At 39.5% G+C, this 20,140-nt stretch overlaps 1 protein-coding gene and 1 pseudogene across 1 annotated transcript in view; both read left to right on the top strand.

Annotated features, from left to right (window-relative positions):
• Positions 1-20,140, top strand: part of LOC131513998 (HLA class II histocompatibility antigen, DR alpha chain) — an 87,769-nt gene that overhangs the window by 48,205 nt on the left and 19,424 nt on the right. The window lies entirely within an intron of this gene.
• On the top strand, positions 4,973-7,123 carry LOC131515385 (large ribosomal subunit protein eL8-like; annotated as a pseudogene).

Genomic DNA, 20,140 nt, shown 5'->3' on the forward strand with positions numbered 1-20,140 from the left:
ATGATCTGTGTGGAATGAAGGGTCTTGGAAAATCCTTTGTATAGCACTTAAGTTAAAAAAGTGATAACACCAACTGTCCAAATCAAAGTATGCAGGGGGCTGAGACATTGATAAAGGACTCAAAGTCAGCCTTTAGCATAAAAGCTCTGCCTTAGAATAATTAATATTTTATGTGAAAATGTGTTCAGTCCATAGCTTTGGATCCCACTCTGATCTCCTCATTTTATTGGGGTTATGTCCCTTTATTATGTACCTTCTCTTGCTTTATGCTAAGGAGACATATAAGAAGCTGGTGCTAATGAATACATTACAGAACATCCAGGAAAGAAAACACAATGGAAATACTATGAATAACATCCTTTGACGTAACCATATAGTTTTAAGCATATGTTTCTACTTTTATATAATTATTATGCATTGTATTAACAGAAGTGTAATATCTCAGATTCAATAGGATTTTAAAGGACAACTATCTATCTAAATTTCTGCAATAATTCACAGTCTTCCACAGTCTGATAAGCAGCCCATGTTTATGGACTAGTGCCAGAGAACTCACCGTGTTGCAATAAATGTAACTAATGATTACTGAGCAAATTTTGAACATTTTATTTTGTACCCAGAATTATACAAGGGCTTTTTATACAAGGTCTCCAGAAGCCAGTCTCCAGAAGCCTAGCCATTACATCACACACCACCTCACATTCACTTTCTGAATAGAATACTGTCCATTGTGTTGAAACTATTCTTGTCATGGTTGTGTATAACAATGCAACTACTCTTGTCAAAGAGTGACAGCATTTTATATAAACTGATTAGTTACCGTGTAGTAGTAACTCTAGTTCCTCCAGAAGTAGATGTTCTTTAATCTCCAAGTATTCATGGTCTTTCCAGTTTTTTCTGGTGGCTAATTTCATTTCTCAGAGCCTTGTGGCCTGAAAATATGCATAGCGTTGTGGTCTCAATCTTTTTGTACTTGTTGAGGGCTGATTTGTGACCAGTATGTGATCCATTCTGGAGATTGTTCCACGTGAACTCGAGAAAATGGGCCGCTTAGGATGACATGTTCTGAGTCTATCTGTTGAGCCCATGCAGCCTAGTATGTCACTGAAAGCCATTGGTTCACTGTTGATTTTCTGCTTAGATGTTCTGTCCATTGGGTAAATGGGGTGTTAAAGTTCCTACTATTATGGTATTTTTATGAACGAGTTTCATGTTTATGATTCATTGATTTAAGTATTTGGGTGTTCTCAAGTTAGGGGCATAAATATTTATAATTATTAGATCTTCTTTTTGGATAGATCCCTTAAATATGATATAATGCCCTTCTTCATCTCTTGTTACAGTCTGAGTTTTAAAATATAAATTGTCTGATATAAGTATGGCTACTCTGGTTTTCTTTTGACATCCATTAGCATGATAGATGGTTCTCCATCCCCTCACTTTCAATCTGCAGTTGTCTTTAGGTCTAAAATGAGTCTCTTATAGGCAGCATATCGTTGGGTCTTGTTTTTTGTTTTTTTTTTATCCTATCTAATATCCTATACCTTTTGATTGGAGCATTTAGTCCATTTAGTTTGAGAGTGATTATTGAAAGATATTAATTAAGTGCCATCATGTTGTCTATAGAGTAGGTGTCTTTGATGTTGTTCTTTCTAGTCTTTGTTACTTTTGGTCATTTTGTTTTGTTTTGCTTTTTCTCCAAAGAGTGCCCTTAAAATTTGTTGCAAAGCTGGTTTAGTGGTCATGAACCCCTTTAGTTTTGGTTTGTCTGGGAAACTCTTTATCTCTCCTTCTATTTTGAATAACAGCCTTGCTGGTAAAGAATCTTGGTTGTGTATGTTTCCAATACAGCAAGTTGTATATATCCTGCCACTCCCTTCTGGCCTTCCAAGTCTCTGTGGACAGATCTGCTGTGAACCTGATCTTTCTTCCCTTGTAGGATAGGGACTTTCTTCCCATGCTGCCTTCAAGATTCCTTCCTTGTCTGTATTTTGTGAATTTGACCATGATATACTTTACTGATGGTTGGCTTTTGTTGAGTTTAATGAAAGTTCTCTGTGCTTCTGGGATTTTGATATCTGTGTACTTCCCCAGGTTAGGAAAGTTTTAAGCTATAATTTGCTCACATAAACCTTCTTCACCTTTTTCTCTCTCTTCATCTTCTGGGACTCCTTTGGTAGGAATATTATTCTGTTGAATAACTCATTGAGTTCTCTAAGTATTGTATTATGATCTTTTGCATTTTATTTCTCTCTTTTTCTGCTTCATTATTTTCCATAATTTTATCCTCTATATCACTGATTCACTGCTCTATTTTGTCCATTGTCCAAGTAGAAGTAGTTCTACACGGGGAAACAGGAAAGACAGAGGTAATTCTCTAGCTCTATGAGCTGAGTCCTAACCACAACACGAATCCTGAAGGAGAGGGAAAGGAGCAAGGAAACTTATTTTAAAAAGTTCTCGTTACTGCACTCGACTGATCAATCCTTCTTGCGGAACTAAAATATCTCTTATTGGAATCGTTATCATTTCATTGTGGTTTGCCTTTTATTTTTATCTTTTTATTATTAAAAATTTTGGATAGTTATTCATTTATTTTGAGAGAGAGAAAAGAATTAGGGAAGGGGCAGAGAGAGAGAGAGAGAGAGAGAGAGAATCCCAAGCAGGACCCGCACAGAATTCGTTTCAGGGCTTACACCCACAAACCATGAGATCTTGACCTGAGCTGAAACTGAGAGTATGACACTCAACAGACTGAACCACCCAGGTGCCTCATCTTATTTTCTTTCTTTTAAAGCTGACATTTGAGTTCAGGGCAGGTTCTGAGGCTCATTAATAGGTATTCATATTGCCTGAGACAATCTTGACACTACAGTCTCAATAAATACACTTACTGTTCCTATCAAAGGAGAAATACAGGCCAAAATTTTTTTATCATACCATAAAATGGTAGATTTAAGATTCATGAGAAGTCATTGCTAACCATTTGTAGCATATTTCATTAAAAAAATGTTTACATTCCTAGCATAAGTAATAAGCAGAATCAACATATAAAGTAGAAATTAGAGAAAATGCTGAATCAAATATCAGCAAAGGAATAAAAATCTTATGTATAGAGAACACCTAAAATCACTGAGAAAAACACCAGGCCACAGAGATAATGGAAAGTATATTATTTCGGAGCTGGAACAACAATTAGTCAATAAATATGTGGAAAAAAGTTCAAGAACCTTAGAAATCAAAGGAATATGAATTATAAATAAAAAACATAAATTTTCAACTGACTCTGTCAACATTCAAAAAAGATCTAAAAATGGGAATGTGAGGTGAATTGTTATAACTATAGAAAGAAATATGCAACTCCTTAAATAACCTTATCATTACTTCAAGAACATAAGAATACATACACTAAGAAAAAAAGCAACAAGTTGAGACATTAAGTCTCAGATAGATCAGAGGGGCCTCAGATGTCACCCCAACCTGTCAAAAAATAGTCTGACATTGTTTCTCTCTCAAAAGGTCACACACACACAAACACACACACACACACACACACACACAGGCACAGTTATTTCAGGGGATTCAGAATTAAGAAGAGTGAGGGGCAGGAAGAGAGGGTGACCACATGCTCACACTCACACTCTCCCCACATCACACATGGACACACCACACTTTTCCTGGAAACAAGCTCTCATAGGGCCCCTCCTGACTTGTACTGGATCAAGACCCTGCATGCTAGTCCTGGACAGACTCTCAGTCTCTGTCTCTCTCTCTGTCTCTCACTCTGTCTCTGTCTCTCTCGCCCATCCCACACACGCACAAACACACACATGCCCACACACACCCCACCCCTACCAGCCCTGCCACATTCACCGGCTCTACACAGTGAAGCTCTCAACAACCCCTTAGTTGTGTCTGCAGAGACTGTCTGCTGCGGCCTTCGACCTATCCATGAGGTCCTTGTGCTGGGTCCAGTGCTCAGTGTCAAGCCTCCCCTGTTCTGTCACCACCTCCCCTGCTCTGTACTCCCCCACATCGCTGTCGAAGTGCACGTTCTCTTTCTGGTTAGAGATGTAACTGACCAGGAGCCACACCTTCTCCTCCCACTGGAGTAATGACACTAGGCCTTAAATTGCTACATGTAATGTGCTGTGGGGACAGGGGCGATCCGGTCATCCCGTGGGCTCCTGGAAGACACTGATGGAGATATGCCTCAGGAGCTCCACCCGCACCCCAAAACCACCTACACCCACGGCTCTTCTCTCCTCTGTGGGCAGGGATGGGGGAAGGTGACCCCTCTCCTGGGAGCCTGTCGGGGTCACTGGGTTCTGGGCTCAGAGGCTGACCTCCCAGCCTGACTGCACCAGGCATTTCCCTCTCACTGCCTCCTCCTACACTATCTCCTGACAGACACCCACCTCCCTCCTCTCCTGCCACAGCCCTTTACCTGGGCCTGAAACATGTCCCACCTGCTTACCCCCTCCGCCCCTCCAAACCAGCACTTGGCCTGGGCTGAGCTGTCTCAGGCCCTGCCCACACCTGAGAATCCAAAGAGGGGAAACAAATGCATCCCCTCCACTAGGAGAGTTTAAAATTTAGGGAAAGTGATGGACAAAACCCAACCAGGTAAGACTTTACATGGGAGTGAGAAACGTCACGAGACAAGTGTCCAGTTCTAGAGCAGAGGATATTTGGATGATCTGAGTTACCTTAGGGTGCCAGAGAGGTGGTCTCAAGAGTGATGTTTAGAATGTGACAGGAAGGAGTAAGTAGATGTGAGCTAGAGGGTGTGTGTGGGGGGGTGCGGGGCGGTGAATTGGTGAACTTCCTCATGAAACCAGAGGAAAGAGTTTGTTGAGGCACACACAGTGAGAGGAAGGAGAGGGAAGTTTCGACTAGAGAGATCACATGCAGGTGGCACTAAAAGCCTGTGGATGTGGTAGCATTTGACTTTTATACTAAATTCAATGGGATGTGCCGGAAGACTGTTAAGGAGATTAAAACTATGATTGAAATACAGTTCCTCAGTCCTTTGCCTACATTTCCAAATCCACAACCCTCAGAAAACCAGATCTTTTTAAAAATTTTGATGTGGAATCTATTTGACAAATCTAAACTGGTGTGGTAACAGGTCAAACAAGTCAGAACTCTTATTGGTCAGTCAGTGCCATATGCTTCTGTAGTTTCAATATGTATGTAATATATAGAAAGATATATGTAATACATGTGTGTATATATCTGTAAACATTACACACCATAATGCACATACATGTGATGTACATACATACACACATATATACACACATATATGTGTATATTTTGATTTTTTTAAGTTTATTTATTTATTGGGAGAGATACAGAGAGCACGAGGAGGGGGAGAGGCAGAGAGAGAGGGACAGAGAGAATCCCCAACAGGCTCTGCGTTGTCGTGCAGAAGCCATTGTGGGGTTTGAACCCATGAACAGTGAGATCATGAACTGAGCTGAACCAAGAGTAGGACTGCTTAACCAACCAACTGAGCCACCCAGGTGCCCTGATATTTTTGTTTTATGTTTAATAGGACTAAGGGAAAAATTTTATTCAAGTATAATTAACAAGAAAAACTTAGAACTAGGGAAAAAATACCTCTGTGTTAAAAGTGAGACATACAGAAGAGAGCATCTGATATTATCAATAGAATAGAATATAGAATTATGGAGAAAGTTTGACACATTTTCCTGAAAATGTCCTATGGCAGTCACAATTTATGACTTATAAAGAAAAACAAGTTGTTGAAAATTATCAGAGATGCTGATAATCAAGATATCATGAAATATTGAAAAACATTGCATAAGGGAAAAAATAAAAACTAAAGTTCCTGGCTTACATTGATGAACGGGCTCAACAAGAAATTGGTGAATTTATACAACTTTCTAGTTTCTTATTTTTGTATTTACACAAACTAAAATTCAAAGACTTGAGTTGCAAGGTGAGTCTGTATATGAATTGTGAGTCTAGAATTTTTAGAAGCAACCCAGTATAAACCAGTGTTTTCAAACTCAGCACTGTTAACATTTGGGGGGCTTGTTTGTTTGTTTGTTTGAAACCATACCCAGTATATTTTCCAACCACAACAGTACAAAACTACAGATCAACAATAAAACAAACCTGGAAAATTTACAATGTAAACATTCAGTATTTATTTGTAAATATTAAACAACGCACTACTGCACAAGCAACTGGCCAAATGAGAAATCAAACAGAACACCAAAATATGTCTCAAAACAAAAGAAAAACTAAACACAAGTGCAATTTATGCTATCAGTGTTTGTATTAAGGAAAAAATTTCAGGTCTCTCCTCCAGCTATCCAAGCTGTTACAGGAAAGGAGGCTAAGGAGGCTGTCGTGAAGAAGCAGAGGCCAAGAAGGTGGACAAGACTGGCCCAAGAATTTTGTCATCAGACAGGAAATGCAGCCTAAAAGGGATCTCATTCATTGTGTCAAATGACCCCACTACATCCAGCTGCAGCAGCAAAGGCATATTCTCCATAAACACCTACAAGTGCCTCCCATGATTAATCAGTTCGCCCAGACTTTGGACCACCAAACAACCACTCCACTGCTGAAGCTGGCCCACAAATACAGACCAGAGACAAAGAAAGTGAAGAAGCAGAGACTGTTGACCCAGGCTGAGAAGAAAGCTGCTGGCAAAGGGGATGTCCCCACTGAGAGGCTGCCTGTCCCTTGTGGTAGCCTTAATAGTGTCACCACCTTGGTGGAAAAACAAGAAGGCTCTGCTGGTAGTGATTGCATGTGATGTGGATCCCATAAAGCTGGTTGACTTCCTGCATTCCCTGTGTCATAAAGTTTGGGTTCCCTACTGCACTACTGTTCTTCAAGGAGAAGGCCAGGCTGGGGCATCAGGTCCACAGGAAGACCTGCACCACTGTTGCCTTCACACAGGTTAAGTTGGGAGACAAAGGAGCTCTGGTTCAGCTGATGGAAGGAATCAGGACCAATACAATGACAGGTATGCTGATATCTGCCATCACTGGGGAGGCAACATCCTGGGGCCAAAGCCAGTAGCTCACATTGCAAGGTGGAAAATGCAAAGGCTAAAATACTGATCACCAAACTGGGCTAAGTGTGCACTGTACAAAATTTTTTTAATATTTATGTATATTTTTGAGAGACAGAGAAAGACTGTGAGGGGGAGAGAGGTAGAGAGAAGGAGATACAGAATCTGAAGCAGGCTCCAGAGACTTTGCAAGCTGTCAGCACAGAGTCCAACATGGGGCTGGAACCCATGAACCGTGAGATCATGACCTGAGCTGAAGTCTGGCTATCAACCAACGGAGCCACCCAGGTGCCTTAAGTGTGCACTGCTTAAAAAATGTTGTTTTCTAGCCTGTATTGAAAGAAAGAATGAAAGAAAGAAAGAAAGAAAGAAAGAAAGAAAGAAAGAAAGAAAGAAAGAAAGAAAAAGAGAGAGAGGGAAAGAAAGAAAGAGAATGGAAGAGAGAAAGAGGAAAGAAAGAAAGAAAGAAAGAAAGAAAGAAAGAAAGAAAGAAAGAGGAAAGAAAGAAAGAAAGAAAGAAAGAAAGAAAGAAGAAAAAGAAAGAAAGAAAGAAAGGGAAAGAAAGAAAGAAAGAAAGAAAGAAAGAAAGAAGAAAAAGAAAGAAAGAAAGAAAGGGAAAGAAAGAAGAAAAAGAAAGAAAGAAAGAAAGAATTAGAAAGAAAGAAAGAAAGAAAGAAAGAAAGAAAGAAAGAAAGAAAGAAAGAAGGAAGGAAGGAAGGAAGAAAAGAGGGGCACCTAGGTGGCTCAGTCAATGAAGCGTTCGACTTTGGCTCAGGTCATGATTTCATGGTTTGTGGGTTCAAGCCCTGCGTCCAGCTATGTGCTGACAACTCAGAGCCTGAAGCCAGCTTTGGATTCTGTGTCTCCCTCTCCCTGCCCCTCCCCCACTTATGCTGTGTCTCTCTCCCACTCTCTCAAAAATAAAGGAACACCACAAGGAACTAGAAAAAGGAGAAACTTGGGGGAATTTAGTAGAGGAAGGAAAAAACAAAGAAAAATCAGAAATAGAGACCAGAATACATAATAACTTAACATTGAAAGTAATGACTGGATTTTCAGGAAAAAAAAAAATTAACAATGCTCTAACTACATTAACTAAGGAAAAAAAAAGAGAAGACTCCAAAATGACAAATGTAATAGAATACCATATAATTAATCAATAGCTGTTGACATTTTGGAGAAGTTAATTCTTGTAGGAAGGCTGTTGCGCACATGGTAGGATGTCTATCAACATTGCTAGCCTCTACCCACTAGATATTAGATGAAACCCCAGCTATGAAAACCAACAAATGTCTCCATACATTGCCAAATTCCCCAGTGAGGGGTGTGTGTGGCAAATCTGTCCCCAAGGAAGAACCACTGTTTTAACATCTGAATGTATGTGGTGAAAAGGTGCCGTTAATAGTGAAGTAACTGAGTATTACATTGAAAAATTTGCCAATATGATATCTGATAAAAACTCTATACTGAGGAAATTTATTTATACTGGAAACTATCTCAGTACTAGGACCAGATTCCTAAAAAACCATCAGTACTGCCTAATAAGAGAGTGTCAAAAGCTGCTATGAATTCAAACCAAAAGATGACTGCTCTTGGCTGTGCTAATGCTTCAGGTTCACCCAAAACCAAGAGGGCAGTGATTGGAAAAAAAATGCAGGATGTCTGAACGTTGTATTTTACCCGTGTGTATTTTCTAAAAAGAAAATATGAATAACCAGATATATATTTTCTAACTGGCTCAGTCACCACTTTGTATCAGTGACTTACATTCCTGACAGGCAAGCTGGACTGTGAGAAAGCTGTAGTGTTCTATCCCTGGAGAGTTGTTCCTCATATTTCTCCTCCGAATGTGTTAGGAATTTGGCTTTGAATTTCCCCCAGTGTGACATCTGGGTTGAAATCTTATGACCAAGGAATTTTTGTCTCATCATAGCAGGTATAAACACTTATTTTTAAATGTTTGTTTGTTTGCTTGCTTGCTTGTTTATTTTTGAGAGAGAGAGAACATGCAGGAGAGGGGGAGAGAGAGGGAGACCGAGAATCGCAAGCAGGCTCTGCACTATCAGCACAGAGCCTCACATGGGGCTCGAACTCATGAACCCTCAGATCATGACCATGCCAAAATCAGGTCACACACTTGACCAACTGAGCTACACAGTCACCCCAGGAGTAAACAATTTTTAAATTCCATTCTATTACTGGTCACAGAGAGAAGCCTACAAATCCACAGCTTTCTGAAATAATCAGTTATAGTACCTGTTATGAAGCTAAGAATTAATCAATTTTAACAAATGTTTGGCACAGACTTGGGGCTATGTTCATGTTTGCATGAACTAGGAGACGAAGATTTTTAAAACTATCAGGTTGTTAATGAAAAGGAATTCATATCAAACTTCAACATAAGTAAAGGTTTATCAGATAAAAATCTAAATAAGTAAAAGCTCACTGAGCCCCACAAAGTACTGAGCGCCGACAGTGAGGCCACGTGGGGCATTTCCTGAGTGATGGAAACATGCTAGTGGTGACTGAGAGCACTCCCCCACTTGCTCCCTACACTCCAGCATCTCCAGCCTTCCTTCTGTCCCTTACACTCAGCAAACATCTTGCCACAGTTTGGCCTTAATCCTGTTCTCTCTCCCTACAACACTTGTGGCTTAGATCCTTCACATGGCTGGCTTCTTTTCAGCAGTCACGTCTCAACTCAATGTTCACTTTGGTGGCTAGAGCTCCCTACACACTTGACCTGAAGTCAGGTGAATCCAATTCTCTCTGTCACAATACACTTATGGAATACTTATTGCTCTCTGAAATTTCTTTGTTAAATGTTTATTAAATTTTCTACTCTGTTATTAGGTAAGTTCTTAATGACTTTGATAGTAGGGGACTATTTATGTTGAAGTATAATTAACATACAGTGTTATATTAGTTTCAGTTGTATGATATAATCATTTCACCATTCTATATGTTACCCAGTGCTCATCACAGTAAGTGTGCTCTTAACCCCCTTAATCTATTTACCAATCTCCCCAACCTCTCCCCTCTGGCAACCACCAGTTTCCCTCTGTATTAAAAGTCTGTCTTTTTGTTTGTCTCATTTTTAATTTGTTGGTTCATTTGTTTGGTTCTTAATTCCACGTATGGTGAAATTATACAGTATTTGTCTTTCTGTGTGTGACCAATTTCACATTTCATTTCTTATTGCTTTTGATTAATATTTGCTTGATGTATCATTTTCCATGTTTTTACTTTCCTCTACCTGTATTGCTGTAAGAGTAATAATTTCTTGAAAGAGTGGGTCAGGGTGCCTGGGTGGCTCAGTCAGTTAAGCATCTGATTCTTGATTTTGGCTCAGGTTAGGAACTCTTGATTCCTGAGATCAGGCCCTGCTTTAGGGCCTGCTTGGGATTTTCTCTCCTTCTCTTTCTCCTCTCCCCCACTTACTTGCATGCTCTCTCTCAATATAAACAAATAAATGTTAAAAATAAATAAATAAGTAAGTAAGTAAATAAATAAATAAATAAATAAATAAATAGTGGGTCATTATTTAACAATCTGTTAGTCTTTAAATTATTGAGTTAAACATTTGCACTTAGTGTAGTTATTGATATGTAAAACTTTAAGCCTGCCATTTTACTTTTTTTGTGTGGTTTGTTCCTTCTATTTTTGATTTCTATGTTTTCCTTCTTTTCTTTCTTTTCTTTCTTTCTTTCTTTCTTCCCATCTTTTTTTCTTTCTGTCTTTCTTTCTTTGTTTCTTTCTTTCCTAATGAAAAGTATCTTTATTTGTATTTCAAGTAAGGAATATGCTTGCTTTTTTCCACCTCCTGTGAGTTACTTGAATATTTTTTAATTACATTGATTTATACCTAGTGCTTTTGAATAGCTCTGTATGTATAATTTTTATTGATTGCTCTAGGTCTGATATTTTATGTTCATTACTTACCACAGTTTAATGGTGTCTGCTTTTCACAAATTTTAATGAAGAAGAGACACTTTATCTCCTGTTAAGTCCCTTTACTCTCCCACTTGTAAAACAGTTTCTTTAAATATGTAGTCAATAAACGGTGGGAGTCAGATCAATGTTTTGATATTGGCAACTGTTGCAGACAATTTCTAAAACTCAAAGAAACAAGGAACATCTTTTATATTTGCCCATGTTTTTCTGTTTGTTGTTCTTGCTTTCCTGATACTTGAGTTCTCTTCTTGTGTCATTTCTTTCCCTTTAAAAAACACTTGCTTAAATCCTTTAGTAGGTGCTGTTGACAAATTCTTTGGGTTTTTCTTCATCTAAAATGTCTTGATTTCCCTTTCATTTCTGAAGGATATTTTCTCTGGATGTTGAGTTCTGGTTTGACAGTTTTTCAACACTTTACAAGTGTTGTGCCCCTTCCTTCTGGACTCCATGGTTTCTGATGAGAAATATGCTGGGTAGATGAGGTATCCCTTCTCTTTGACTTTATGATTACTATTTGTCTTTAGTTTTCAGGAATTTTATTGTGATGTGTCTTGGTGTGTATTTCATTAGGTTTTGACCCTGGAGAATGCCTTTTAGCTGTGCATGGCTCCCTAACTGGCTGTCACAGGTGGGCAATCCTATACAGGAGAAGTCCACTGCTTGATGGCTTTTTTTTTTTTTTGCATGTTTTACTCTGCAGCGTACTGACTATACAGAGTAATGCTGGCGAATCCTTGCTTAAATGATAATTTCCCAAAGAAACAGCCAGAGTCCTCCTGAATATTGGAGATCACTAAGCAGAACTGGTATGATGGCCATAGATATATTTTCTGTCTGCTAATGTCCCACCAGAAGAGAGTTCCCTTTAATGGGTTTTAGACTTGAAGTGTGTTTACCGACTCTCAGCATGGATCCAGCTGCTAACTTAAGATGAAAGGGATCAGATTTTCCTAAAGTCCTATCACATTAATTAAGGGCCAGGACATACCAGTGGCAACTCAGGCCCAAGCAGGGGTTACCAAATAAAGATGCCAAGCAATGCCCTTTGAAGGAGAAAAGGCAAAGCTGCCTTACCTGAGCTGTGTGTGGGGGTAGCACTGGTCCTCATGTTCTAACTGGTAACAGGGACAACCTCCTTCATACAGGCACAGCTCCTCATAAAGGCAAGTGGGGTCAGGACCTATGGACCCTCTGCTATTTGCATAACTTGCCACTGCTGCACATTTTCTCCTGAACCTTACACCATTCCCCATATAAGATCCAAGGATTGGCCACTTTATCAAATTTCATGGCTTCGTGTGGCCAGCTGAGGCCCAAGGAACATCTCTGATTATAAAACATCAACTCTTCAAAATCAAACCTCCCACTCCACTTTGACAGGAGCGGCTTGTAATTAGGTCCCTTCATCTTTTAAAGGCAACACAATCAACATGCACCCATTCGACTTTGATTGTTTATGCCATTACACACTAGTGGGCTTCTTTCCACGGGAGAGAACCTCCAAGATTGCCTTATGACTGGCCCAGCAAAACATACAGCAGGTGCTGCCTTTAGTCCGACCAGGCCCAGACTTCTGAGTTTAATCACATGAAATACTTGATTTCACTTTTTGAACTCTGTGGACTAAGCGTGAATCTATTCTGCTGCCGATGGGATTCGAGGCCAAACATCTTCCCCAGACAGCAGCCTGGTCCATGCGATTGAGAACCACATCTTGACAGCCTGACCCCTTAGAGACAGAGGCACGAACTGGCTCACAGCCTATAGCACTTGGCACACAAAGATCTTGCCTTGGGTCAAGGATCCAACCCAACAGGGACTTGGCATGGCCACTGATGACTCACTGTTAAAATGGAAATATTAAAATGGGAATCATATATTCCAGAAGAGCTAAACCTACTATCAAGAGCACTTTCAGGTGAAAAGAGAATGTGGTCTTCCTCATGCTCATTCTCTGCTTCCCTGGTCCTGAGGCACAACTAGTGGTACTCCTCACTGCTGGCCCCTAGCAGTTTGGGAAGCACCATGGGACCAATTGTCTGACATGGAAAAGGAGCTGGTGTTCTTTCCACCATTGTACACATGGCAGCCCCCAAGAAGGCTGCACTATATCATCTTATGGAAGTATATGCCTAGTTGACAAGGGTTCTCTAGGCTCAGCACAACTGGCAGAATTGGTGGAAGTGTGCCTGGTCTGACAACAGGCCCTAAGAATGAGGCCCCCAAATTTACACATTTTTACTGACTTGTGGGCTGTAGACAATGGGTTTAGTCTCATCTGGACAAAGGCAAAAGGCTAATTTTTGAATGCAGGGAAAATATCTGGGCTGCCTCCATTTGGAAAAAATAGCCAACTCACACATGCCAATTATGCTCACTAATATCTCTCCACACATACACCAACACACACCAGAAGCATAGTATAATAACATGGCAAAACTCCTCATCCAAAGTAGATGCCTCACCCAAGGCCCTGCACAGGTCACTTCCCAGCATAACAGACACAGCCCCAGACAAAACTCTCTCCAGAGAAGCTGAACACACAGCAGAATGGTTCCATACCACAACAAACCAGAGGAGAGTGACAACACTCACTGAGTGGGAATATCAGTGCAGCATCTCCCCACTCCAGCTCGGGCCAGTGTGGGGGTAGACAATAGCTTCCTTGGCTGCCAAAGCAAACTGGATGTTCCCTGATGGGGACATGTGCCCTTGGGCTATTGACCTTACTCATGATGGCAAATGGATTTTATTGGACTATTTCTGCCTTCTTCTGGAGCTACTAGCTATGCAATCATTATCATCAGCCTCTTCAATGGATTCCTGCTGGCCACTCCTTCCAGAAATACTGCTTCCCATCATGTAATCTCCATCTTAACCAGATTTGTGTTCATCTCATTTGGTCCGCCTGACATCACAGATTCAGATCTGATGCCCATATCACCTTCCAAGTTGTTCAGGTGTGGGCACTAGAACATGGACTCTTGTGGAATTTACACCTAGCGGACACACACCAAGCAGCTGGAATTACTGAGAGGCACAGTTTCCTAAGAAGACATGAGCCTCAAGCTTTGAAACAATAAGTGGTTCCCCAAATTGACAGAAATTTTATCCTAAATTCTAATACTGCTTAATTCTCAGGTTTCAGGCCTCTAAACCTCACACACCAACTATTATTTCCTCCAAAGACTCCCTGCTAGTATTCAAAAGGAACCCCAATTCCTTTGACATCATAGTGAATGTCATACTAATCCACTTACCCGATGAATGTGCCCCTATCATTTTGATTTTCTGAAGTCTTGCCGTCTTCTTCTTCTTCTTCTTCTTCTTCTTCTTCTTCTTAATTCAAGTTAGTTATCATAGACTGTACTCTTGGCTTCAGGAGTAGAAGCCAGTGATTCATGTCTTACATATAATGGCCAGTGCTCATCCCATAAAGGGCTCTCCTTAATGACCATCACACATTTAACCCAACCCCCCAATCACCTCCCATCCAGGAACCCTTAGTTTGTTCTCTGTATTTAAGAGTCTTATGTTTTGCCACCCTCTCCGTTTTTATCTCATTTTTCCTTTCCATCCCCTATGTTCATCTGTTGAGTTTCTCAAATTCCCCGTATGAGTGAAATCGTATATCTTTCTTTCTCTCACTGATTTATATTGTTTAGCATAATGCCTTCTAGTTCCATGAACGATGTTGCAAATGACAAGATTCCATTCTCTTTGATTGCCAAGTAGTATCACATTGTACCTGTATATAGCACATCTTCCTTATTCATTCATAAGTCAATGGACGTTTGGACTCTTTCCATAGCAGAGCTATCAACATTGGGGTTCATGTGAGCTTTCAAATATGCATTTTTGTATCTTTTGAATAAATTCCTAGTAGAGCAATTGCTGGGTCATAGGGTACTTCAATTTTTAATTTTTTAAGGACCACCCGTATGTCTTTCCAGAGTGGCTGCACCAGTTTGCATTCTCAACAAGAGTTCAAAAGTGTTCCCATTTCTCTGCATCATTGCCAAATTCTGTCATTTCCTGAGTTGTAAATTTTAGCCATTGTGACAGCTATAAGGTGGTATCTCATTATGGTTCTCAATTGTATTTTTCTGGTGATGAGTAATGTTGAGCCTCTTTTCATGTGTCTGTTAGTCATCTGGATGTGTTCTTCAAAAAGTGTCTATTCATGTCTTTTTCCCATTTCTTCACTGTATTATTTGTGTTTTGGGTGTTGAGTTTGGTAAGTTTTTTAATGTTTATTTATTTTTTGAGCTTTATATATTTTATTTTTTAACATAGTTTATCATCAATTTAGCTAACACAGAGTGTACACAGTGTGGTCTTGTTTTCAGGGGTGAATTCCCGTGATTCATTGCTTACATACAACACCCAGTGCTCATCCCCACAAGTGCTCTCCTCAATGCCCATCACCCATTTTCCCCTCTCCCCTGTCCCACCCATCAACCCTCCATTTGTTCTCTGTATTTAAGAGTCTCTTATGGGTTTGTCTCCCTCTCTGTTGGAAACCATTTTGCCCCCTACCCATCCCCCATGGTCTTCTGTTGAGTTTCTCAAGTTCCACGTACGGATGAAAACATATGATATCTGTCTTTGTCTGACTGACTTATTTCACTTAGCATAATACCTTCCAGTTCCTTCCACGTTGTTGCAGGATTTCATTCTTTCTCAATGCCAAGTAGTGTTCCATTGTATATATAAACCACAATTTCTTTATCCATTCATCAGTTGATGGACATTTAGGTTCTTTCCATGATTTGGCTATTGTTGAAAGCATGGCTATAAACATTGGGGTACCTGTGCCCCTATGTATCAGCAATCCTGTATCCTTTGGATAAGTTTCTAGTAGTGGTATTCCTGGATCATAGGGTAGTTCTATTTTTAATTTTTTGAGGAACCTCCACACTGTTTTCCAGAGTGGCTGCACCAGTTTGCATTCCCACCAACAGTGCAAGAGGGTTCCCATTTCTCCACATCCTCACCAACAGCTGCTGTTTCCTGAGTTGTTAATTTTAGCCACTCTGACCGGTGTGAGGTGGTATCTCAGTGTGGTTTTGATTTGTATTTTCCTGATGACGAGTGATGTTGAGCAACTTTTCATGTGTCTGTTGGCCATCTGGATGTCTTCCTTGGAAAAGTGTCTATTCATGTTTTCTGCCCATTTCTTCACTAGATTATTTGCTTTTTGAGTGTTCAGTTTGGTAAGTTCTTTATAGATTTTGGATACTAACCCTTTATCCCATATGTCATTTGCAAATACCTTTTTCCATTCCATCAGTTGCTTTTCAGTTTTGTTGATTGGTTCCTTCACTGTGCAGATGCTTTTTGTCCTGATGAGGTCCCAATAGTTCATTTTTGCTTTTATTTCCCTTGCCTCTAGAACCATGTCACGTAAAGAGTTGCTGTGGCCTAGGTCAAAGAGGTTGCTGCCTGTTTTCTCCTCTAGGATTTGATGGTTTCAAGTCTCACATTTGGTCTTTCATCCATTTTGAATTTATTTTTGTACATGGGGTAAGAAAGTGGTCCAGTTTCATTCTTCTTCGTGTCACAGTCATTCTCCCAGCACCATTTGTTAAAGACACTGTCTTTTTACCATTGGATACACTTCCCTGCTTTGTTGAAGATTAGGTAGCCTTTATTTATGGGTCCATTTCTGGGTTCTCTATTCATATATTCCGTTGATCTATGGGTCTGTGTTTGTGCCATAACCATACAGTCTTGACAATTACTGCTTTGTAATACAGCATAATGTCTGGAATTGTGATGCCTCTGGCTTTGGCTTTCTTTTTCAACATTACTTTGATAATGTTTGGTACTCAGGTTCTTTTCTGGTTCCATAAAATTTTAGACTGTTTGTTCTAGTTCTGTGAAGAACGCTGGTGTTATCTTGATAGGTATTGCATTGAATGTGTGGATTGCTTTGGGTGGTGTTGACATTGTAACAATATTTGTCCTTTGAATCTATGAGCATGGAATGTTTTTCCATTTTTGTGTCTTCTTCAACTTCCTTCAGAAGCTTTGTATAGTTTTCAGCATACAGATGTTTTACCTGTTTGTTTGGTTTCTTCCTAGGTATTTCATGGTTTTTGGTGCAATGGTAATAGAATCAATTCCTTGACATCACTTTCTGCTGCTTCATTATTATTGTATGAAATGCAACCTATTTCTCTATATTGATTTTGTATCCTGTGACTTTGCTGAATTCATGTATCAGCTCTAGCAGTTTTTTGTGGAGTCTTTTGGGTTTTTCATAGAGAGTATCATGTCATCTGCGAAGAGTGAAGGTTTGGTTTCTTCCTTGACAATTGGATGCCTTTTATTTCACTTTGTTTTCTGATTGCTGCAGCTAGGACTTCCAGTTCTATGTTGACCCGAAGTGGTGAGAATAGACATCACTGCCATGTTCCTGATCTCAGGGGGAAAGTTCTCAGTTTTTCTCTATTGAGGATGATATTACCTATAGGCCTTTCATACATGGCTTTTATGATATGAAGTTATGTTCCTTTTATCCCCATTTTCTTGAGGGTTTTTATCAAGAAAGGATGCTGTGCTTTGTCAATTGCTTTTTCTGCATCAATTGGCAAGACCATATTGTTCTTATCCTTTCTTTTATTAATGTGGCATACGACATTGATTGATTTCTGAATATTGAAACAGCCCTGCATCCCAGGAATGAATCCTACTGGATCATGGTGAACAATTCTTTAATTTACTGTTGAAATCAATTTGCTTGTATATTTTGAGGATGTTTGCAACCAGTTTCATCAGGAATATTGGCTTATGATTCTCCTTTTTAGTGGGGTCTTTGTATGGTTTGGAAATCAAGACAATGCTGGCTAAATAGAATGAGTTTGGAAGCATTCCTTACATTTCCATCTTTTGGAAAAGTTTGAGCTGAATAGACATAACACTTCTGTAGAGGTCTGATAGAATTCCTCTGGGAAGCCATCTGGCCTACGACTCTTATTTGCTGGGAGATTTTTGACAATCGGTTCCATTTTTTGCTGGTTATGGGCCTGTTCAGATTTTCGATTTCTTCCTATTTGAGTTTTGGTAGTGTGTGAAAGTCTTGGAATTTGTCCATTTCTCCCAGATTATCCTGACGTGGCACATAATTTTTTATAGTATTCTCTTATAATTGTATTTCCATGGTGGTTGTGATCTCTCCTCTTTCATTTGTGATTTTGTACATTTGGGTCCTCTCTCTTTTCATTTTGAGAAGTCTTACTAGGGGGTTATCAATTTGGTTTCTTCTTTCAAAACATCCTCTCTTAATTTCATTGATCTGTTCTACTCTTTTTGGGGGATTCTATATCATTTACTTCTGCTCTAATCTTTTTATTTTCCTTCTTCTGCTGGCTTGGGGCTTTATTTGCTGCTCCTTTTCTAGCTCCTTTAGGTATAAGGTGACGTTGTGCATTTGAGATCTTTCTTGCTTCTAGAAATAGGCATGAATTGCAATGTAGTTTCGTTTTAGGACTGCTTTTGCTGTATCCTAAAGGGTTTGGACTGTCATGTCTTCATTTTCATTTGCTTCCATGCATTTTTTTATTTCTTCCTAAACTTCTTGGTTAACCAATTTATTCTTTGTTAGGATGTTCTTTAACCTCCATGTATTTGAGGGCTTCCCAAATTTGTTCTTGTGGTAAGTTTCATATAGACTTATGATCTGAAAAAAAATGCATGATAAGATCTCAGTCTTTTTATACCTCTTAATGTCTAATTTGTGACCCAATATGTGATCTATTCTGGAGAACGTTCCATGTGTGCTTGAGAAGCATGTGTATTCTGCTGCTTAGCATGAAACGTTCTGAATAGATTTGTTGAGTCCATCGGGTCTAATGTGTCACTCAGAGCCATTGTTTCTTTGTTGGTTCTGTGCTTAGATGATCCGTCCATTGCCACTAAGTGGAAGACTAAAATCTCCTACAGTTAAGGTATTATTATCAATAAGTTTGCCTGTTTGTGATTAATTGATTGATATATTGGTGTTGCCCAACTTGGGGGCATGAATATTTACAGTTGTTAGCTCTTCTTGATGGATAGACCCCTTAATTTTGATAAATGCCTTTCTTCATCTCTTATTAGCGTCATTATTTTAAAAATCTACCTTGTCTGATATACGTGTGGCTGTTCCAACGTTTTTTTTTTTTTGACATCTGTTAGCATTATAGATGGTTCTCTATCCCCTCACTTTCAGTCGACATGTGTCTTTTGTCTAAAATGAGTCTCTTGTAGGTAACATAGAGCTGGGTCTCGTTTTTGTTTTTTGTTTTTAATCCATTCTGATACCCTATGTCTTTTGATAGAGCATTTAGTCCATTGACATTCAGAGTGATTTTTGAAAGATAAGAATTTAATGCCATTGTTTTATCTATAGATTTCATGTTTTCATGTTATTCTCTGGTTCTTTATACTCTTTGCTGCTTTCTATTCATTGAGTCCCCCTTAGAATCTCTTGCAGGGCTGGTTTTTGGTGATGAACTCCTTTAGTTTTTTTCTCACTGGGAAAATCTTTATCTCTCCTTCTATTCTGAATAACAGGCTTGCAGGATAAGGGATTTGGGGCTGCATATTTTTCTGTTCAGCACATTAACTATTTCCTGCCACTCCCTTCTGGCCTGCCATGTTCCAGTTGACAGGTCTGGTACTAGACCTAAGTGTCCACCCTTGTATGTTAAAGACTTTTAGTTCCTAGCTGCTTTCAGAATTCTCTATTTTTGTATTTTTCCAGTTTCACTGGAAACTGATATGTCATGGTGTTGACCTGTTTTTGTTGACTTTGAAGGGAGTTCTCTGTGCCTCTTATGCTTGGATGCCTGTTTCATTCCCCAGATTATGGAAGTTCTCAGCTATAATTCATTCAAATAAACCTTCTGCCTCTTTCTCTTGCTCTTCTTCTTCTGGGTTCCTATAATACGGATATTGTTTCATTTCATGGAATCACTTAGATCTCTAAGATTTACTGGCCCAATGATGGCCCACTATCAATGGCAAAGCTAACACCACCAGGTTTTCCACACCGTGCAAATTATAAAGGCTAATAAATTTAAACGAAACTCATCAAAAGTTTTGCAGAAGATTGACATTATAGCTCTGGGGCCCATGAGTGGA

The sequence above is a fragment of the Neofelis nebulosa genome, chromosome 6 (genome assembly GCF_028018385.1).
Source record: "Neofelis nebulosa isolate mNeoNeb1 chromosome 6, mNeoNeb1.pri, whole genome shotgun sequence".
Classification (NCBI taxonomy): Eukaryota; Metazoa; Chordata; class Mammalia; order Carnivora; family Felidae; genus Neofelis; species Neofelis nebulosa.